Source organism: Schistocerca cancellata, chromosome 1 (assembly GCF_023864275.1).
Source record: "Schistocerca cancellata isolate TAMUIC-IGC-003103 chromosome 1, iqSchCanc2.1, whole genome shotgun sequence".
Lineage (NCBI taxonomy): Eukaryota > Metazoa > Arthropoda > Insecta > Orthoptera > Acrididae > Schistocerca > Schistocerca cancellata.
The window spans coordinates 1,191,210,701-1,191,233,281 of record NC_064626.1 but is presented as its reverse complement, the minus strand read 5'-3'; the positions used below and the strand labels follow the sequence as shown (position 1 = coordinate 1,191,233,281).

The 22,581-nt window shown below is 43.8% G+C and overlaps 1 protein-coding gene across 1 annotated transcript in view; it reads right to left on the bottom strand.

Annotated features, from left to right (window-relative positions):
* LOC126094448 (scoloptoxin SSD14-like) overlaps nt 1–20,355 on the bottom strand; it is a 572,643-nt gene extending 552,288 nt beyond the window's left edge. The window contains exon 1 of the mRNA XM_049908841.1: nt 20,295–20,355. The gene's annotated coding sequence lies outside the window, so the exon portion shown is untranslated. The remainder of the gene's footprint in view (nt 1–20,294) is intronic.
* Nucleotides 20,356–22,581: the final 2,226 nt, after the last annotated feature.

Sequence of the window (22,581 nt, the reverse complement as noted above, 5' to 3'; positions counted from 1 at the left end):
AGATGGAGGGTGGATTCCAGAAAGAGCTACGTGATCCATTACGGTTCCACGTAGTAAGAACAAAAGCGACACAAAAATGATTAACCAACTTCAAAGGCATACGCAACGCGCTGTGCGGAGAGCCCTCGCTTCAAAATTCCGATCACGCTCGAATATGAGGCATGGGGCATAACACCACTCCACCTCATATCTCGCCTAGTGACAAGGAGAGTAAAATTAGAGTGTACGTTTAGATGTAGATGTGGTCACACAACAACGTTGAAACGTCCCCTTAGAAAAACTATACATGACTGTGCTTAAACTGACACACAATGTTTTTAGCGCAACGCAATCTGACTTTCAAAAATCCCTACAAAAAATGGCCCTGACTAACATTAACCTATACGTTTCACAAATCGCTTACCTCACAAAAATCTTGGTTACTCGAACTACTGCAATACAACGAGCGCCACTACTGCCAGCTAAATAAAAGATGCAAACTACGGAAGGCACTAACTACTGATAGGCATAGTTAGCAAATGAAAGATTTTAATAGAGAACAAACAATGTATTTACCTTAATAATCATAATATATATGCCATCCAGTCTTATAAATTTCAAATCTCCGCCATTTTTCTCCCCACATCCACCACTGCTGGCGGCTCACCACCAACTGCGCAACGCTACGCGCTGTTCACATCCAGCTGCCCAACACTACAATGGCAGACAACAATGGAAACTAGCCACAGACTGCACACAGCACAGCCAGTGATTTTCACACAGAGCGCTACGTAACGTTGCCAATAAGAAAACATAAACAGCCTACTTACACAGCCCCCTATGAAACGTCCCCTTAGAAAAATTATACATGACTGTGCTTAAACTGACACACAATATTTTTAGCGCAACACAATCTGACTTTCAAAAATCCCTACAAAAAATGGCCCTGACTAACATTAACCTATACGTTTCACAAATCGCTTACCTCACAAAAATCTTGGTTACTCGAAGTACTGCAATACAGCGAGCACCACTACTGCCAGCTAAATAAAAGATGCAAACTACGGAAGGCACTAACTACTGATAGGCATAGTTAGCAAATGAAAGATTTTAATAGAGAACAAACAATGTATTTACCTTAATAATCATAATATATATGCCATCCAGTCTTACAAATTTCAAATCTCCGCCATTTCTCTCCCCACATCCACCACTGCTGGCGGCTCACCTCCAACTGCGCAACGCTATGCGCTGTTCACATCCAGCTGCCCAACACTACAATGGCAGACAACAATGGAAACTAGCCACAGACTGCACACAGCACAGCCAGTGATTTTCACACAGAGCGCTACGTAACTTTGCCAATAAGAAAACATAAATAGCCTACTTACAACGTCATAGCAGTTTTAATTCAATGTAACAGTTTCGTTCGATTCGTTACTTGAAATTGACGTAGTTGTCTTCTATCCTTCGGGATTGGCGCTAAACTGAGCTTGCCTTAACAGTAAGCTAAATATTATATCACTCAACACCAGTCCACCATATCCAAAGAATACTTACTTAAAGGTGACCTATTAAGCTGCGAAATATCGTTACATGAAATCGATGTATTTATGACTGATTACAGAGTAAAAATATCCCATGTAATGCTTTTTCCGATTACAAGCTTGGAAGCCTCTGTCTTGCTGTACATTATGCAGTTCTGCCGCAAAGAAGTTCTCATCCAGAACCATCGTGTTAAATCATTGTAAAATGATGTTCACTAAAAATGAGTCCGCAGCTTCAATGAAATGTTTGAAATATTTAGTGTTGCCTGCAGTTGCCATTTTTCCTTTTTTGGTTATATGACTGTAAAATTTCGGTCTTTGACCAATATAAAGTAGGCTATCCTTTAAACAGAACCACCATACGTTCAATGTACACTCATGTTCAGAAAAAAACAGAACACCTTGAACGACTATTCACAGGACGAGTACATTGGTATGTTTTGCAGAAATGATTAGCATTTCAGTTACCTCGTTTCACCGAGTGTCCTACTAGGCCTACTAGGCACAGGGGCCGCCATGGGCCCTAACTACTTGTTCCATGCGTGATGGCATCGACGCGCATAGGGCGCGAGTGGCGTCCTGTGTTATAGCCATGTCTACAACCGCGCCACCGCTACGGTCGCAGGTTGGAATCCTGCCTCGGGCATGGATGTGTGTGATGTCCTTAGGTTAGTTAGGTTCTATGGGACTGATGACCTCAGATGTTAAGTCCTATAGAGCTCAGAGCCATTTGAACCATTTTTTGTTATAGCCATCCACGCTCCATTCGCCTGGTTCCAAAGTTCATCTGTGGTGGTTAGCATTGGGTCAAAGCGCTGCACCATGACCTACACATTTTCGACTGGCTGGTGATCTGGCGGGCCAGAGAAAAACTCTGACATCCTGTGACACCAAGAAGGCATGTGTTTACGCAGCAACTTGTAGTCGTGCATTGTCTTGCTGAAAAATGGCACCTGGGATATTGTGCAGAAAGGGTCACAGAACGTCATTCACGTTGGTAGGTCACACTGGTCACAGTGTCCTGGAGACGCACCAAGTGTGGTTTGTGGTTGTACCCATAAGGCATTGAGTTGGTGCTGTATATCTTGTGCGAATGCAGTCACTGTGATGCTGCTCCCCCTGTCCGCGATGAAGCAAAATGCGGCCATCATTTTCAAACAAACAGAACTTGGATTCGCCTGAAAACACTGTCTGAGGACATTCCTGTCCCCAGTGGAGTCGTACTATACACCATTCCCGTCTAGCTTGTTTCTGCACATTCGTGAAAAATAGGGAGAGAAGTGTACGAAGCGAACGTAGCCCGTGCCGTAATAAACGGCGACGGATTGTCACACCTGATAGAGTACGATGTCTCCAGAATGAGTTTTTCACTCTCCAGAGGAGTGTACGCTGATATGAAATTTCCTGGCAGATTAAAACTGTGTGCCGGACCGAGACTCGAACTCGGGACCTTCGCAGGAGAGCTTCTGTAAAGTATGGAAGGTAGGAGACGAGGTACTGGCGGAAGTAAAGCTGTGAGGTCGGGGCGTGAGTCGTACTTGGGTAGTTCAGTTGGTAGAGCACTTGCCCGCGAAAGGCAAAGGTCCCGAGTTCGAGACTCGGTCCAGCACACAGTTTTAATCTGCCAGGAAGTTTCAGAGTACGATGCGTTACACTGTTTCGCTGTTGCGCCAGAGTCGAGGAGGACCCGGATATAGTGCCATTCGGGTGAGATGTCGATCTTCTCTGGGAAGGGGGGGAGAGAAAGATCTTGATGATGGAACCTGAAACCTGATAGCTCATCGAGTTCAATGGCGTTCCGTGAACCATTCTGCTCATTCTGCAATACTTCGTCCTCCACGAGCAAAACTTCCCGGTTGGATGCATCACATTCTCTCAGGTTAATAATGCGCCCGCTTTCAAACTCTCTGAGTTGACGGTACGGCTCGCACATACATCTGCGGGGCATACTGCACGTCTGCTCAAGCCACACCGAACCATTACGTTCTTCTTACAGCGACAACGATAGCCGCAAGCATATCTTACCGGTAGGTAGTGTTGCGCCGCGATATCGATACTGACTTTCGACCCGTGGGCTGACATTGTTCAAATGCTAATTATTTCTGCAGAACATATTAATATACATGTCCTGTGTATATAAACGTCCTATCTCTTGTCGTTCAAGGCGTTCTGTTTTTTTCTGAACATGAGTGTATTAGTAAGCACCTAGGAGTTAAACACGAAGACAGGCCAGAGCTTAAGAAATGCTAGGAAAGATGTATCTTACTTTTGAAAAAGTTCATCAGTGGCACATTAAGCCACACAAGAGTATATATATATACCTGTCGTAAATGTCATAAAATTGAAAACACTAGCCCCATTAGTACGAATGCAGGTCACAGTTTTTAAAACTACAGAAACTTCACATCCCACTCGATATACACGTTGGGTGTTCACTGTGTTTAACATGGAATTGCGAAACGCCTGCTGGAAAGATCCTATCCTGAGATATACACGGATACACAGTCAATCTACTCAACGTACTGGGGTTGGACGAAAATATGAAAACACCTTGAGAAATGCATAACTGTAGATGCTAGACTATGAATGTCCCCAATACCTTGCAAGTGTCAGTGGTGGTCAGAACAATGTTCTGTTTGGTTGTGAGTGCACTATGTCGGATCTGTTTCCGCAACCACGGTGGCTGAAGTGTTAGGTGTTTCAGGAGGCACCATATCCAAGACTTTCACCGCATATAGGGAAATCGGAAAAGACATCATCCACCAAGTCACAACGCAGACAGAAATGCGTGCTGAATGATCCTGACAGTCGGCCATTGAAGAGGACGACAAGTAAGAGGACAGCTGCAAAAGTCACTGCAAAACTGAATGTCGCACTCGCGTAACTGGTCAGTCCCAAACCAACACGAGGGAAGCTCCGTAAGCAGGGAACTGCAGGACGAGCTGGAACTCGAAAGCCACTCATCAGTGATTCAAATACCCGTAAACAGGAAAACATGGTGCCAAAACCATAGAAACTGGTCTATGGAGCAATGGAGGGATGTAATTTGGTCGGCTGACCCTTGGTGCACAGTGTTTCTAACTTCTGGCCAAGTGCAATATGGAGGGTCTCGGTGCTGATTTGGGCAGCCATACCGTGGTATCTTATGACCCGCCAGGGTAGCCGAGCACGCTAAGGCGCTGCTTCCTGGACTCGGGTAGGCGCGCCGACCCCGGATCGAATCCGCCCGTCGGATTAACGACGAGGGCCTCGATGTGGTTTTTAGGCCGTTTTCCACATACCGCTAGGTGAATACCGGGCTGGTCCCCACATTCCGCCTCAGTTACATGCGTCGCAGACATTTGCAACACGTCCGCACTATTTCACGATTTACACTAGACGCAGACAGTTGGGGTACACTGATTCCATCCTGGGGGCTACAGGGTGGTGGCAGGAAGGGCATCCGGCCATCCCTCAGAAACTAACATTGCCAAATCCGTTGGAACCACGCCGACCCTGCGATCGCTGCGGGACTATGGCGTAAGCGAAAGAAAGAAAGACCGTAGTATCTTATGGGCCCCATGGGTGTTGTGCAAAGTCACTTTACTGCCAAGGATTATGTGACGATTTTGGTTGACCAGGAGACAGTTGGCTGTAAAACTACGACTTTACATTACGTTTAGCGATTGGGTGTTGTGCGATGTATGAAAAGACCAGTTTTTAAGAAAACAGAGAAAATCTGAGCGCTGACGATAATATGAAAACACACTTACCTTACTGGCACACGTTTTCACTCGAAATTGTTAAAAAAATTTCACAATTTTGTCACACACATTAATTTGCTACTTTGTCTATACATCAATAAAAGAGTTTGACGAAGTCTGCAAAATTTATAAGCCCTAGAGACGGTTATCGTCTTGGTAGTTAGTCTGAATGACAACATTTTCGCCAGTTCAGTGTTCTTTGATTTCCTTTTTGAAATTATTACAGTTTCCAGGCTATAGCCATTACAAGTGATTCCTTATTATCTCATGGTAATTAGTCACATTTCATACTGTAGCACATGTTACGAACATCATATGCAACAGTGCGAACATCTTGTCAACGCTATTTATTTGGTTTATCAAATCAACATTAGCTCCATATACTGCAAAAGTGCGTCTCACAAGAAAACAATTGGCACAGCTATAGACGTATTTCATCGCTGATGCGGTACGAAGACTTTCAGTGTTGAAATATGTCTGTAGCTGTCTTTTCACCTTTGGTAAACAAATCTTTCACTCATCGGTAGAAAGTGGTTTGAAACGAACTTCCGTGAACAGTAAAGTATGCCGAGAATCGAATCGTTATAACTGGCTCTCCCCAACTTATACAGGGTGGTGCATTGATCGTGACCGGACCAAATATCTCACGAAATAAGCGTCAAACGAAAATACTACAAAGAACGTAACTCGTCTAACTTGAAGGGGGAAACCAGATGGCGCTATGGTTCGCCCGCTAGATGGCACTGCCATAGGTCAAACCGATATCCACTGCGTTTTTTGAAATAGCAACCCCCATTTTTTCTTACATATTCGCGTAGTACGTAAAGAAATATGAATGTTTTAGTTGGACCACATTTTTCGCTTTCTGATAGATGGTCACAAACATATGGCTCACTATTTTAGACGAACAGTTGGTAACAGGTAGATTTTTAATTTAAAATACAGAAAGTAGGCACGTTTGAACATTTTATTTCGGTTGTTCCAATATGATATTTGTACGTTTGTGAACTTATCATTTCTGAGAACGCATGCTGTTACAGCGTGATTGCCTGTAAATACCACATTAATGCAATAAATGCTCAAAATGATGTCCGGCAACCTCAATGCATTTGGCAATACGTGTAACGACATTCCTCTCAACAGCGTGTAGTTCGCCTTCCGTAATGTTCACACATCCATTGACAATGAGCTGACGCATGTTGTCAGGTGTTGTCAGTGGATCACGATAGCAAATGTCCTTCAACTTTCCCCACAGAAAGAAATCCGGGAACGTCAGATTTGGTGAACGTGCTTCGACGATCAATCCACCTGTCATGAAATATGCTATTCAATACCGTCCATCATGTTGGAAGTACATCGCCATTCTATCATGCAGTGAAACATCTTAAAGTAACATCGGTAGAACATTACGTAGGAAATCAGCACACATTGCACCATTTACATTGCCATCGATAAAATGGGGGCCAATTATACTTCATCCCATAATGCCGCACCATACATTAACCCGCCAAGGTCCCTGATGTTCCACTTGTCGCAGCCATCGTTGATTTTCCGTTGCTCAATAGTGCATATTATGCCAGTTTACGTTACCACTGTTGGTGAATGACGCTTTGTCGCTAAATAGAACGCGTGCAAAAAATCTGTTATCGTCCCGTAATTTCTCTTGTGCCCAGTGGCAGAATTGTACACGACGTTCAAAGTCGTTGCCATTCAATTCCTGGTGGGTTCCTATTTTAAAAAAAAACGCAGCTGATATCCGTTTGAACTATGGCAGCGCCATCTAGTGGGCCAACCATAGCGCCATCTGGTTTCCCACTTCAAGCTAGACGAGTTACGTTCTTTGTAGTATTTTCGTTTGATGCTTATTTCGTGAGATATTTGGCCCGGTCACTATCAATGGACCAGCATGTATATATGAAGATAGTAAATGTTCTTGAAAGAACAGATACCATTGGTGACCGTGCAGCTCCTCTAGAATAAACGATAATTCATTGAAACCCTCAACTGCCGACAGGTGGTGTTGATAAAAATGAGATGGTACTTCAGACTTGCTTTACGCCTCCTATTGCAGCACACTAACGTGAAAATCTGAGATTTAACCAGTTGGTGAGATCATATTTTATTCTAAGAGCTGTAATTCCATTTCTTAAACCCCCCCCCCCTTCCATCTACCTCCCATATGTTTCTTCGCGCTATTCTCAAACTTTTATCTTTATACTGCCGAAAACGTTGTCGTTGTCATAAAAAACGCAGTTCACCATGCCTTCACTGTGCGAATCTTTTTAACTAGTATACGTTATCGGTGACCTGCAGTAAAGTGCAAATAAACTGTGTACGATTTAATTTGTGAAAGGCCATGGTTGCTAGATGTCTGTGAGATTTTCATGGTATTCGAGATCACATGAGAAGCACAGCGATAAGTCTGAGCTTAAGAGTTTTCTAAGACGCTCTTTGTGCAGGAGGTGGAAAATATGTTGAATTTGAAGATGAAAGCTAGAACTTAGCATCATAATTCGATACCCGTATGCCATTGGCAGTAAAAATGCGCTTTATGCGTATTCTGGTTTGCATATTTGTAGCGCTCTCGTCTTGTTGGTGAAGAATTTCGCTGCAAACTCTAAGAAGCGTCATATTTTACGAGACTGCTGATTTTAAATGGTTTTTGAATGTCATTTAAAGAACAACATTGTTCTGTTAAATCAAAACACTTCACCACAGCAATAGCAAAATCAATGATTATAAATATACGAGTTTTAACGACAAGGAGAGCTAGTCGCCCTGTTGACTCTACATAATTATTTATATATTTTGAGTTGTGCTATATTAGCGACAGTCACCATAGATAGCCAGGGTGTCCCATGAGGATGGGTCAATATTTAGGAATATGACAGAAACTATCATTAGAAGCAGAAAACTTCATATGGAGATATGCCCTGTTCTGAATCGTTCCGAAATAACACATTTAATGAATATTGTTATTCATTTTCTGTTTCCTTCAATACGTTGTCAGGTTTACACATGTGCACATGTAAAACAGTATGTATTACAACATGCGTTTTTGGAGAGTGTCAATTGAAAAATACGTATTTTTAACACATTAACCTCTAACTGTTATCATACACTGCTGTTAGGCAGCTCAAAATAAAAAACTTTCGTAAGTCACCGTCAATTTCATTGCATTTGTTCACACTTGGGAGTACATCTGTAAGTTGGCTGCTTCTGCGTTGGCAGCGCTGGGTAGTGCTTTGCATTGGATCTCTGACTGCGCTTTCTTTGTAAGATACTCTGTGGCTGGTTGGACTCTTTGTTGGAAGTTAATCGCCAGTAGTGTTGGGCAGTTGGAAGTTAGTCGCCAGCAGTGATGGAAGAACTGTTGGGCAGTTGGAGGTGAACAGCCAGCAGTGATGGATGTTAAATGTGAGAAGTTAGCATTGATGCAAGGTAGAGGTCTGAAGTGTTAGCGTAGGCTAACGATCAGAAAGTATCCGACTTAGAGACTGAAAATTATTCATGATTATATATCTTTGTACTGGGTGTCAATGACGATTTATATTCGTGTTTGAACTGGATGTCACATTATTAAGGCAAAAAATACGTTATTTGGTTTGCAACAAAATGTTTCCTTTGCTAACCACACGCCTATTAGTATTTAGTAGCTTTAGTAGTTAGAATCTTTTATTTAGCTGGCAGTATTGACGCTCGCTGCATTGCAGTAGTTCACGTAATGAAGATTTTTGTGAGGTAAACGCTTAATTAAGTGTATAGGTTATTGTTAAGATTTCTTTTTAGTCAGGACCATTCTTTTGAATTGATTATTTGAGGTCAGGTTGTAATTTTTTTTTGAGCAGTCAGATTGCGATGTGCTAGAATATTGTGGGTCAGTGTCGACATGATAAAGAAAAAGTAAAGAGAAAGTTTTACTCAGCTGTTTCAGAATCAAATAACGTAGAAGTTTCATCTTCTCAGTCGTTCGGCAACTTAAGTACAGACACACTCATTCAAATAAAGAAGTTTCACATGCTGTATTGCTTGTCTGCTTCTGTACGTTCCCTAATGGGTGCAACAGTGTCGATGATACGACGAAGCCTTTAATTCCGCGTATTCACGTTTTGTTTGTACGGCTCAGACTTCATCCAACTGCATAAACAAAAATATAATGGCGTAAGATAATTGTACTAATGCTACCAATTCAGTGAGTAGTGGAAGATCCTTACGTGTGCGGCACTAGTCCAAAAACAAACGTAGAGTAAATGTGTTCTATCTCGAAACCCCTTCGGAATAGGGCATATGTCCTTATGAAATTTATACCACAGTAGTCTAAGGGAAGTCAAGAAGAACAGTGTGAAACAGGACACTTGCGATCTATCAAGCCGAGAAACAACTCCAGTTGTATGAATGCGTGGTGTCTGTTCTTTCGGACATGTCCACGAATTCATGATTCACCTAGATGGGCAATGTATCCACCTTCTTCACTGCAGATGCACAAGTACGTCCGACCTCCTGCGAGAATCTCAGAAAAGCGAGCGTGGAGGAAATCGACAGGGACTGCGGACAGGTGACACCCGGTTGGGATGTGGGTCGGCCACGAGGCGTGCCGATGAAGTCCGCGCAGTTGCGATGACGCTGTGGTTAACGCATCTGCCTAGTAAGCAGGAAATGCTCGTCGCCGTTGATTCCGCGTAAAGCCCGTCTCACACGGAGCAAGGTTCGCCGCAAGTTGGCGAGATGGCGTGCATGCCTACCGGCTTGCAGGGAAGGAGCCGGCTATCTTCCATGCCGAAGCTCTACCACGGTGCAAGATCGGCAGCTAGTTGTGTTGTGATCGGCTGCATGTTGTATCGAACGAAGATGGCTGCTTCAGGTACAGATGTTCAGAGCAAACTGGCGTTATTAGCTGTTTTGGTGCTAAACGATGCAGAAATGCATGGTAATGAGAGAAGAAGAAAGAAAGAATGGACGAAAAAACTGTATTAAGAGGAGAAACGCTGGAAAAAGGTGTGCTCTCCATGCTTCATAAAGAGTTGAGGTTAATTCGCATAACACCTACTTTTGTTTGAAAAGTATCACCATTTCATTACTGTTTGATTTTATAAATATACCAATAATGACTGTTATATACGACTTTATTTTATAGGATAGAAGATCGTACATCCTTCGCAAATTCCATACGAATGGATGTATTAGTATTTGCAACTCTTTCGAGTGTCTCTGCACGCAAGTGTTTAGTATAATACTTTGCGCTTTCCACGACGTACAGACACTGTTCTTCCCTACAAGTACATATCAATGTTTCAATCGCTTCCTTGGACAACCGCGGTGCCATTATTTAATAATTATAAGAACTTCCTACCGCACCTCACAACAGCAGAAAAGCAACTATCAACAAAGGCTTCCCGCCCAAGCCTTCCGCGTCTGACGTCACAAACGAAACGCCTCATGACTGGCCAACGCAGGTAGCACGCAGGGAACCTTGCAAGAAAAATAGCACCGGACCCATCCTGGAAATCTCACAAGGTTCCCATCAAGGTAGCCCGCTAGCAGACGACGGAGCCCGCAAGGTAGCCGCCGCGCGAGCCAGCAAGGAAACTTGCAGCGAATCTTGCTCCGTGTGAGACGGGCTTAAGTTAATGTCCCGATGCAGCTGACATCAGTAATCCCTACTCCTTCCTTCCCTTTCTCCCCCCTCCACCTTCAATTTAAGTATAACCTCCCATTGCCTTACCTGAGCTACGGCGCCATAGATTTTCCATATAGTCCCAGTCTCTTATGCTACCGGCTTAGTCGGCTATTAGTTAATAGTAATGATTTAAACTTCCCCGTGAGGGTAATGAAATAAAAATTACTTTTGTAAACTTTAGGTAAAAACTAATTACGTACATAATTCGACCGAGCGAGGTGGCGCAGTGGTTAGCACACTGGACTCGCATTCGGGAGGACGACGGTTCAATCCCGTCTCCAGCCATCCTGATTTAGGTTTTCCGTGATTTCCCTAAATCGTTTCAGGCAAATGCCGGGATGGTTCCTTTGAAAGGGCACGGCCGATTTACTTCCCAATCCTTCCCTAACCCGAGCTTGCGCTCCGTCTCTAATGACCTCGTTGTCGACGGGACGTTAAACACTAACCACCACCACCACCATAATTCGATCTAAACCCTTAAAAGCACAGTAGTTTCGTAGTAAGTAGGCCAGACCAAATTTAATTGTTAATTTTATGCTTACAAAATTTATAATACTTTGAAGTAAAATTTACACAAATATGAGTTTTATATTTCGTAAGTGAAAGAACAAGATACTTTTTTTTTGTTAAACGACGAATTTAGCCAAAATATCTGGCGGTGCGCATGAACTATAGCTTAGGTGGCTAAATTATGGCCAACTTGAGGCTGTTACCCGCGTTGATAGACCAGATGTGTTTTTATCAAGTTGTCCATCTCGACTTACCTACACCACTATGGTGCGCTGTAAACAGTTCGCGTTTACAACCTGTATGTACGTCGCTGACAAATGAACATCTTCTTGTACACAGCCACAGAAGAACGGCACAGGTGTGTGGGAGGGGCAATGGGACAGTTTTCCTTAATATGAATTACGAAACAGGAATGACTATGGAGTGCTCATTCAGAGGCGCAGAAAAGGTTTTTTTTGTCGTCTTCGTACATTGCCTGTAGGTCACTTGACAATTACTTATCAAAGCTGTTACTAATATACCAAAGAAAAGCCTCATCGCGATGGAATTATCCGAATGGGACAGAAATCAGTAGATGTGGAGTACGTGTTGTACATGCACAGACAAACACATAATTACAAGTTCAGAAAAAATGGATGATTTATTTTACAGAAAGAGCTTCACAAACTGAGCAAGTTGGTCCACCTCTGACCCTTGTGCAAGCAGTTATTCGGCTTAGCATTTATTGATATAATTGTTGGATGTTCTCCTGAAGGATATCGTGGCATATTCTGTTCAGTTGGCGCTTTATATCGTCAAAATCCCGAGACGGTTGGAGGGCCCTGCCCATAATTGTCCGAATGTTCTCAACTGGGGAAGAGATCTGACGACCTTTTACCGCAAAGTAGCGTTTGGCAAGCACCAAGACAAGCAGCAGAAACTCTCGCCGTGGTCGGGCGGGCATTATGTTGCTGAAGTGTAAGCCCAGCCTGTTTTGCCATGCAGGGCAACAAAATAGGGCGTAGAATATCGTCGCTGTACCGCTAGGCTGTAAAGATGCCGCGGATGACACCCAAAGGGGGGTCCTGCTATATAAAGAAGTGGCACCGCAGACCATCATTCCTGGTTGTCGGCTGGCGACAGATTGGTATCCCACCACTGTCCATGACGTTTCCAGACACGTTTCCGACCTGAAATTTCATTGACTGGCATAGAATTGTCTTCAGTGATGAGTCCCGCATAAAAATGAGCTTCGATGACCAGTGAGACTGTATGCATACGCCCCTGACAACAGTGTGATACTAATCCGCCATAGGACTCGACAACCAGGACTGATTGTCTGGGATGCCATTTCGTTTCACAGCAGGACCCTTTTGGTTGTCATTCGCAGCACTCTTAAAGCAGAGAGGCACGTCGACGACATTCTGCATCCAGTTGTGTTGTCCTTCGAAGCAAGACATCATGGGCTTACATTTCAGCAAGATAATGCCAGCCCGACCACAGCGAGAGTTACTACTGCTTGTCTTCGTGCTTGCCAGACACTTATCTTGGCCGGCAAGGTCGCTGCATCTCTCCATTTCGGATGTTGACTTTCCGACGCGCCAATTGGACAGAATTTGGCATGATATCCCTCAGGATGACAGCTAACAACTCTATCAATCTCCAGAATGAGATTTTCACTCTGCAGCGGAATGTGCGCTGATATGAAACTTCCTGGCGGATTAAAACTGTGTGCTGGACCGAGACTCGAACTCGGGACCTTTGCCTTTCGCGGGCAAGTGCTCCACCTACTGGCCTACCCAAGCACGATTCACAACCCGTCCCCACAACACTTGCCTGCGAAAGGCAAAGGTCCCGAGTTTGAGTCTCGATCCGGCACAAAGCTTTTTCAATCCGCCAGGAAGTTTCATATCAGCGCACACTCCACTGCAGAGTGAAAATCTCATTCTGGAAACATCCCCTAGGCTGTGGGTAAGCCAGGTCTCCGCAATATCCTTTCTTCCAGGAGTGCTAGTTCTGCATGGTTCGCAGAAGAACTTCTGTGAAGTTTGGAAGGTAGGAGACGAGGTACTGGCATAATGAAAGCTGTGAGGACGTAGCTCAATTGGTGGAGCACTTGCCCGCGAAAGGCAAAGGTCGCGAGTTCGAATCTTGGTTCGGGACACATTTTTAATCCGCCAGGAAGTTTCAACTCTATCAAAGCCAAGTCGAATAACTGCTTGCATAAGGGTCAGACTTACTCAATTTGTGAAGCTCTTTCTTTTGAATAAATCATCAATTTTTTCTGAAATTGTAATAAAGTTGTTTGTCTGTACATATACATCACATCTACCAATTTGCGTCGTATTCGGATAATTCCATCTTTTTGCGTCGAGCTTTTTTTTTAAAGCCATGGAGTACGAATTAATGCTGCTTCAAAGCCCCGTTTTATTAATTTTGTTTTGAATTACCAGCGCCTTTCGCATTAAACCATCGATGATAGTGGAAGACAGACATCTAGTGGTACACAGGTACTTCTACAAATGCAGTGCACTGCGGCAGTCATTTTCAGTGTTCGAAGCAACAGTTGGCGCAGAGATCAGCCTACGCTCTTGTAGGAACTCGTGACATGTTGCTGTTCTGGAGTGACCATACTGAGGAGATCACTAGAGTGAAAGTAAGTACCCGTGTATCTAAAGTTAATGTAACGTACACTGGAGTTTGTACTATTGCTTTTATTAATGATTTCGAAGTGAAACCAAGGCAACATTACGTACTTTTGATATAACTTTATTAAATTTTAGGCCCATTTTTTCTTGTTATTTAGGACTATAATTTGTTTTAGATATTGTGAGTTCATAGGAATTTCGAGATGTTGGAGTGTGCCTAGGAAAAATGCGAAATTGCTTCCAAATATAACTTATTAAATGATGGGTGATTAAAAACTGTATGTCCCAGTGATTCCATGTGAAAGCGCCTCCTGAAAATAACTGATTATTTACTTTTTGCCAATTCCTTCTTGTGTTCGTTGCTTACTATGTAAATTAAGGTTAATTTTGTGAAATATATTAAAATTATATTTCAAAGTGAAATCTCATCCTGAAAAAATAAATCTATTGTTTATTTTTTGCCAACTTCTTCCTTGCTAACGATGATAATAAAGGTTAATTTTGTGAAAAGTTATAATCTTCATTTTTTTTCATGTTGTTGAGTCTTAAAAGGATTAAAGAAAATAAACAGTAAGGTGTGCCTCCCAGTGAACGAACGCTGTAGCACAGGTGCAGCAAGACTAACTCCCGTTCGCACTCGCGTGTCTCAGCACGTGCACGAGCGACGCACGAGCGTAGCGAACTGGCATTGGCTGATCGGCACATTCTGCTTTGCCTCGCTCGCTCTGCAACGTGGCTTGGTTGTGACATTGTGTGTTAGGTTCGTTGAGCAATAGCACACAGCCGCAACAGTAGCACACGTAAGAATGCTAGTATATCTGTACGTTCTTACGATGCATTTCCTTATTCCTCCTTATACTTAACACACACGCTTACGTCACTATCGTGGAACAGGCCTTAGTTTTGTGATCTCTTCTCCATCACTAGAACGCCTAAGGAAAGGCGGACGGGCCGAATTTGAACATATTTGGCAGCCACAACCGTAATAAGCCGGACATGTCCGGCGATATCCGAACACCAACCAACTCTGCCTGCAATCCTCCTTTTTTGTCTTAACGTATTGTGTCTCCTTCATTGCTAAAGTTATCGAGAAGGTTGTATATACATGGTTACTGGAGCATTTAAATTCACATAAGTTGCTGTCAAATGTACAGTTTGGTTTTAGAAATGGTTTAAAAACTGAAAATGCTATATTCTCTTTTCTCTGTAAGGTTTTGGACGGATTAAATAAAAGGTTGCGAACGCTAGGTGTTTTCTTTGATTTAACGAAGGCTTTTGACTGTGATGACCACAAAATATTACTGCAGAAGTTGGACCATTATGGAGTAAGGGGAGTAGCTTACAATTGGTTCGCCTCTTACTTTAAGAACAGAATGAAGAAGGTAATTCTCCGCAATATTGAGAGTGGTAGTGATGTTCAGTCCCAATGGGGCACTGTTAAGTGGGGCGTTCCACAAGGGTCGGTGCTGGGGCCACTGCTGTTTCTTATTTATATAAATGATACGCCTTCTAGTGTTACAGGTGATTCAAAAATATTTCTGTTTGCTGATGATACCAGCTTGGTAGTGAAGGATCTTGTGTGTAATATTGAAACAGTATCAAATAATGTAGTTCATGAAATAGGTTCGTGGCTTGTGGAAAATAATTTGACGCTAAATCACAGTAAGACTCAGTTTTTACAGTTTCTAGCTCACAATTCAACAAGAACCGATATTTTGATCAGGCAGAATGGGCATATTATAAGCGAGACGCAACAGTTCAAGTTCCTAGGCGTTCGGATAGATAGTAAGCTGTTGTGGAAAGCCCACGCCCAGGATCTTGTTCAGAAACTAAATGCTGCTTTATTTACCATTAGAACAGTATCTGAAATAAGTGACAGTTCAACACGAAAAGTACTCTACTTCGCATATTTTCATACACTTATGTCGTATGGTATTATTTTTTGGGGTAATTCTTCTGTTTCAAAAAGGGTATTTTGGCGAGCTATATGAGGTGTAAGTTCGAGAACCTCTTGTCGACCCCTATTTAATAATCTGGGAATTCTGACATTGCCCTCACAGTATATATTTTCTTTAATGTCGTTTGTTGTTAGCAATATTAGCCTATTCCCAAGAGTTAGCGGCTTTCATTCAGTTAATACTAGGCAGAAATCAAATCTGCATGTGGAATGCACTTCCCTGACTCTTGTGCAGAAAGGAGTGCAGTATTCTGCTACATCCATTTTCAATAAGCTACCACAAGAACTCAAAAATCTTAGCAGTAGCCCAAACTCTTTTAAGTCTAAACTGAAGAGTTTCCCCATGGCTCACTCCTTCTATTCTGTCGAGGAGCTCCTGGAAGAGCTAAAAAATTAAGCAAATTCCAGTGTTACATTGTTGATTTTCTTTATTTAAACTTAAGACTTATCGCCTGAATATGTGTTTTATATTTAATTTTATCTGTTTCTACTATCGTGTTATAATTCCATGTATTGTCTCGTTCCATGACCATGGAGACTTCTCCTTAATTTGGTCCCACGGAACAATAAATAAATAAATTACAAAAAAATTACTCAAAACAGTGTGACTGATGGTTTGCGTGTGTGTGAATTTCTGAGTAATGAATGAGGCACAATAAAGATCACAAAAAAGGACGACTACAGGGGAAGAGAAACACAACAACATAGGCGTAGACGTAACAGACATATTACTGCAAACTCCTGTAGCACATGAAAATGGGAATTAATTCCTTTAGCCGCGTCGAGCTATAGGAATAAAAAATAACTGTTGTAGAATTTTATTATTTAAATCATTACCGACACAGTTGGAGGTTTTCGAAAATGTTTTGTGACGGATGAAATTAAAATATACGAACATACAGTGTAGGTAAAATTAAACTTTCGCTATTTGAGAGAACCCCCCAAGATAAATGAATGGTCGTAGGACAATGAAACTTTGCGGAAACGTTTGTAAGGACATGCGGAAGAGAAATAACGAATAAACCATTGAAAGAAACACATTTTAATTTCCGCATGAGAGGATAACATTTGTCAATTGCGAACCACGTTTACGTTAGAGGTTACAAACGTTGCTCAATGTGTCGACACTCTGCATCCACGATTGCAGGACAGTTGTTCGCAACACATTTCGAACGCTGGATCATGGAATGTTCAGCTGTCGTGACACAACTTATGCGCAGCCTGAAGATCACACAACGCGTCCAGCATTCTCAGCCATGGCAACAGCAATGTCTTCAAGAACTTGTGGCGCAAGTTGATGTAGTCCTCTGCCAGGAGCAGTTCCGAAATCGCCGGTTAATTCGAACTTCCTATTCATGTCCTTCAACAACGGTGCGGAAGGAAGACCTCTCGGTCTTCCTTTAATGCTGTGATACTCGTGAAGAGTGTTTTGATGAGACAGCTTTACGAGTGAATGATGTTAAGAAGAATTCGGCTGACATGTAGTAACATTCTTCTTTTAATGATACGCAAGCCGTTTCGGGGCCTAAAGCGATATCATCACGTGCAAGACTATTAAAAAATCGTAGGTATAGCCATTGCTCCTAGTCGAAATAATATATAATGAATATTGTTTACTTTAGATTGGCGGGCGAAGGGTGATCACGTCTTTTGTCATCCTTCGTTCGCCGGTATGGAGTAGACCATATTCACTGAATAATATATCGACTAGGAGCGATGGGTACACCTCTGACCTTTTGACATTGTTGCACATAACAAAGCGGCTTTAGGCCGCGGAACCGATTGTTTACCAATAAAACAAGCTGTCAACGGAATTCATCTTAACATCATGCCTTTCGACAGCTGCGCATGCACAGAATATAAAATACTTTACAAGTATTGCTCATCTTGCCCAGGGCCATGTTAACTGTCTGATACTTAAAAGCACACTGATGCTTGAGATTCGGCACTACGCCGTCGTACCACTACCAGCGCCTAATGGCAAGTTATGACACTAACGTTACTCACAACGCAACATCTGCAGAGCAGAGTCTGAACATCATTCCTATAAAGTAGAGTACCGATACGGCACACAGCTTTCGGTTCACACTGGCTCAAGTAGCGAAAGTTTAATTATAACCAACCTGTACTAGAACTCCCGACGTATCGGCTGTGCAGGGACCGCTAGCGCAAGATTAATTACAGTGCGTATAAAGGCATTTTAGCAAGCATTCCTCTCACGTAGTGAATAAAATTGTCCACTCTGGCTGTTATAATACTTTTATTAATAAGTCACTACCGTTTTCGCATCAGTAGAGGTACAACTGCAGGTGACAGGTTTTTAAAGAGTCGTGGCCCGTCAAGGTGATTGCATAGAGATCTGACGACCTTTTACCGCAAAGTAGCGTTTGGCAAGCACCAAGACAAGCAGCAGAAACTCTCGCCGTGGTCGGGCGGGCATTACGTTGCTGAAGTGTAAGCCCAGCCTGTTTTGCCATGCAGGGCAACAAAATAGGGCGTAGAATATCGTCGCTGTACCGCTAGGCTGTAAAGATGCCGCGGATGACACCCAAAGGGAGGTCCTGCTGTATAAAGAAGTGGCACCGCAGACCATCATTCCTGGTTGTCGGCTGGCGACAGATTGGTATCCCACCACTGTCCATGACGTTTCCAGACACGTTTCCGACCTGAAATTTCATTGACTGGCAAAGAATTGTCTTCAGTGATGAGTCCCGCTTAAAAATGAGCTTCGATGACCAGTGAGACTGTATGCATACGCCCCTGACAACAGTGTGATACTAATCCGCCATAGGTCTCGACAACCAGGACTGATTGTCTGGGATGCCATTTCGTTTCACAGCAGGACCCTTTTGGTTGTCATTCGCAGCACTCTTAAAGCAGAGAGGCACGTCGACGACATTCTGCATCCAGTTGTGTTGTCCTTCGAAGCAAGACATCATGGGCTTACATTTCAGCAAGATAATGCCAGCCCGACCACAGCGAGAGTTACTACCGCTTGTCTTCGTGCTTGCCAGACACTTATCTTGGCCAGCAAGGTCGCTGCATCTCTTCATTTCGGATGTTGACTTTCCGACGCGCCAATTGGACAGAATTTGGCATGATATCCCTCAGGATGACAGCTAACAACTGTATCAATCTCCAGAATGAGATTTTCACTCTGCAGCGGAGTGTGCGCTGATATGAAACTTCCTGGCGGATTAAAACTGTGTGCTGGACCGAGACTCGAACTCGGGACCTTTGCCTTTCGCGGGCAAGTGCTCCACCTACTGGCCTACCCAAGCACGATTCACAACCCGTCCCCACAGCACTTGCCTGCGAAAGGCAAAGGTCCCGAGTTTGAGTCTCGGTCCGGCACAAAGCTTTTTCAATCCGCCAGGAAGTTTCATATCAGCGCACACTCCACAGCAGAGTGAAAATCTCATTCTGGAAACATCCCCTAGGCTGTGGGTAAGCCATGTCTCCGCAATATCCACAGTTCATCGTCAAGGTAAAAACAGACAGCAAGCTAAAGGCAGTTGTCTGTGATTCAACTGACTGGGACCGCGCAGTCAGTTCAATCATAGCCTGTTTTTATTTTGACGATGAACGACGGGACTTGGCTGTAAGCAATCACTTTGCGCGCCATGGCAGTTTAAAAACCTATTACCTGAAGATGCGTCTCTACTGACGCAAAAACGGTATTGACCTGTTAATAAAAGTATTATAACAGTCAGTGCGGAAGATTTTATTCTCCATGTGGAATTTTGGCTGCGCTCGCCCTATCTCTAAAATAATTTCTTCTCACAATCCCTATACGAACGGAACGATAAGAAGACGTAATCAGTGGTAGAATGAAAAGGGCCATCTGCTTCGCACTTCACAGAGGTACGCAAAGATGCAGATATAGGTGTATAACATGAAAAGTATCAGCACTGCAGCTGAGTATAAAACTGCCAGATTATCGTAGACACTTGTAAAAACAACGAAGAGTACACAGGCAGCAGCAAGGTGATGAAGTCGGACGCCACAGTTCGCAGATATCGTCGCCATGGCAACCCGAGAATCACGGAGTATTCTCAACAGAGAAGCGTGTGCGACAAACGTCAGGGGCTGCCACCAGAGCATCTTCGCGCCATGATTCGCAAGTCCGACGCGATCGTAGCTCGGCGAGACACCTGTTGCGCAGGGGGCGACCGCGCAGAGGCTGGAAGGACAGGTGGTTGTCACGCTTGCCGGCTGCCGTGGCGACTGGCGCGCTGCACTCTGTTAACTCACCTCGGAGGCGGCGCGCGCTGCAGGACGGAGGACGGAGGACGGGTCCTTTGCGGCCGCCAGCAGGGGGACAAGCGGGCACTGGCGAGGGGCGCGACGCGCGCGCAGTCTGCCGGCCGCCCTCGGAAACGCCGCCAACTGGGCCACTGCCGCAACCGCGGGCCGGTTGTGGGCGCTGCCGGCGGCGACAGCTGACGGACCGCGGGCGGCTGCGGCGGGGGCGGAGGCGGAGGCGAGGTGCCCAGCCGTGTCATTCCTGATACGCACAGTGCTCGCTGCGATGGAGCTACAGCAATGGATATATCACTGTTATTGATGGAACAGCAACTTCAAAATTTAGAAACAAGACAAATTTTCTGTCTACTTATACACAGGGTGCAAAAATGTAACAGGACTTAGAGAATGCTCCACTGAACACTGAAGTAGGGAACCTGGGTTCGGAGGAGCCAGCTTAGGGAGATATGAAAGTAATCTTGTCTATCGCTTTGCCGACCGCGGTGGTCTAGCGGTTCTGGCGCTGCAGTCCGGAACCGCGGGACTGGTACGGTCGCAGGTTCGAATTCTGCCTCGGGCATGGGTGTGTGTGATGTCCTCAGGTTAGTTAGGTTTAAGTAGTTCTAAGTTCTCGGGGACTTATGACCTAAGATGTTGAGTCCCATAGTGCTCAAAGCCATTTGAACCATTTTTGTCTATCGCTTTACCTAGCATTACTGTTTTCCAGATTATTTACAACTAACATGCGAGGAGGATTTAAGATGAACATCAACAAAAGCAAAACGACGATAATGGAATGTAGTCGAAGGAAATCGGGTGATGATGCGGGAATTAGATTAGGAAATTAGACGCTTAAAGTAGTAAATGAGTTTTGCTATTTGGGGAGTAAAATAACTGATGATGGTCGAAGTAGAGAGGATATAAAATGTAGACTGGCAATGGCAAGGAAAGAGTTTCTGAAGAAGAGAAATTTCTTAATATCGAGTATAGATTTAAGTGTCAGGAAGTCGTTTCTGAAAGTATTTGTATGGAAGTGAAACGTGGACGATAAATAGTTTGGACAAGAAGAGAATAGAAGCTTTCGAAATGTGGTGCTACAGAAGAATGCTGAAGTTTAGATGGGTACATCACATAACTAATGAGACGGTATTGAAAAGAATTGGAGAGAAGAGAAATTTGTGGCACAACTTGACTAGGAGAAGGGATCGGTTGGTGGGGCATATTCTGAGGCATCAAGGGATCACCAAATGGAGGGCAGTGTGGAGGGTAAAAATCGTAGAGGGAGGCCAAGAGATGAATACACTAATCAGATTCAGAAGAATGTAGGCTGCAGTAGGTACTGGGAGATGGAGAAGCTTGCACAGGATAGAGTAGCATGGAGAGCTGCATCAAACCAGTCTCAGGACTGAAGACCACAACAACAACAACATCAAGAACATCCGAATACGTTTACACATACTGTGCTGTTTATTTACATGTACATCTTTTATTCCCTGCAAGGAACCGAGGACGACGAGCCTGTTTTCTGTTTACTTGTCCATCAGGCGACCCTGTTGTATCGTGTTTCCATTGTCCCATGACAGAACGTGCTGTGAATCAAAGACTCATTCATAAGTCAGTGCTATTCAGAGACATACATTACAACACGACGGAGCAGTACTACTGGTACAATTTCGCAGAACTCACTGATATGCACCTTGTGTGTGGGGATGGACGTTGCAATGCTCTCGCTGCTGAAAGGCTGTACAGGGAACGATTTCCTCACAGGCAGCATCGGTTACGACAAGCGTTTATTTCTTTCGATCGACGAATGCGGGAGACGGTTCATTGGAAAGAAGAAACGAGGGACCTGGCAACATGAGAACCACACGCACATCCCATTTTGAAGAGGAGGGTGCATCAGAATATTCGTCGCCGATGTCATGCTTGCCTTGAGGTTGATGGCCGTCAGTTTCAGTATTGTAAGAGACAGTGTTGGAAGATACAGTACAAATGGTACATTCATTGTGTTAATTATTGTATTTGCAATTAACTAATGCAAATAAAAAAGTACACAGTAATGTGATTTTATACCTGTTATGGCTCAAATGGCTCTGAGCACTATGGGACTTAACTTCTGAGGTCATCAGTCCCCTAGAACTTAGAACTACTTAAACCTAACTAACCTAAGGACATCACACACATCCATGCCCGAGGCAGGATTCGAACCTGCGACCGTAGAAACGCTCGGCCACTACGGCCGGCTATTTCTGTTACTTCCTTACGCTGGCTTCTCAGATCACAAAGTATCTCAAAA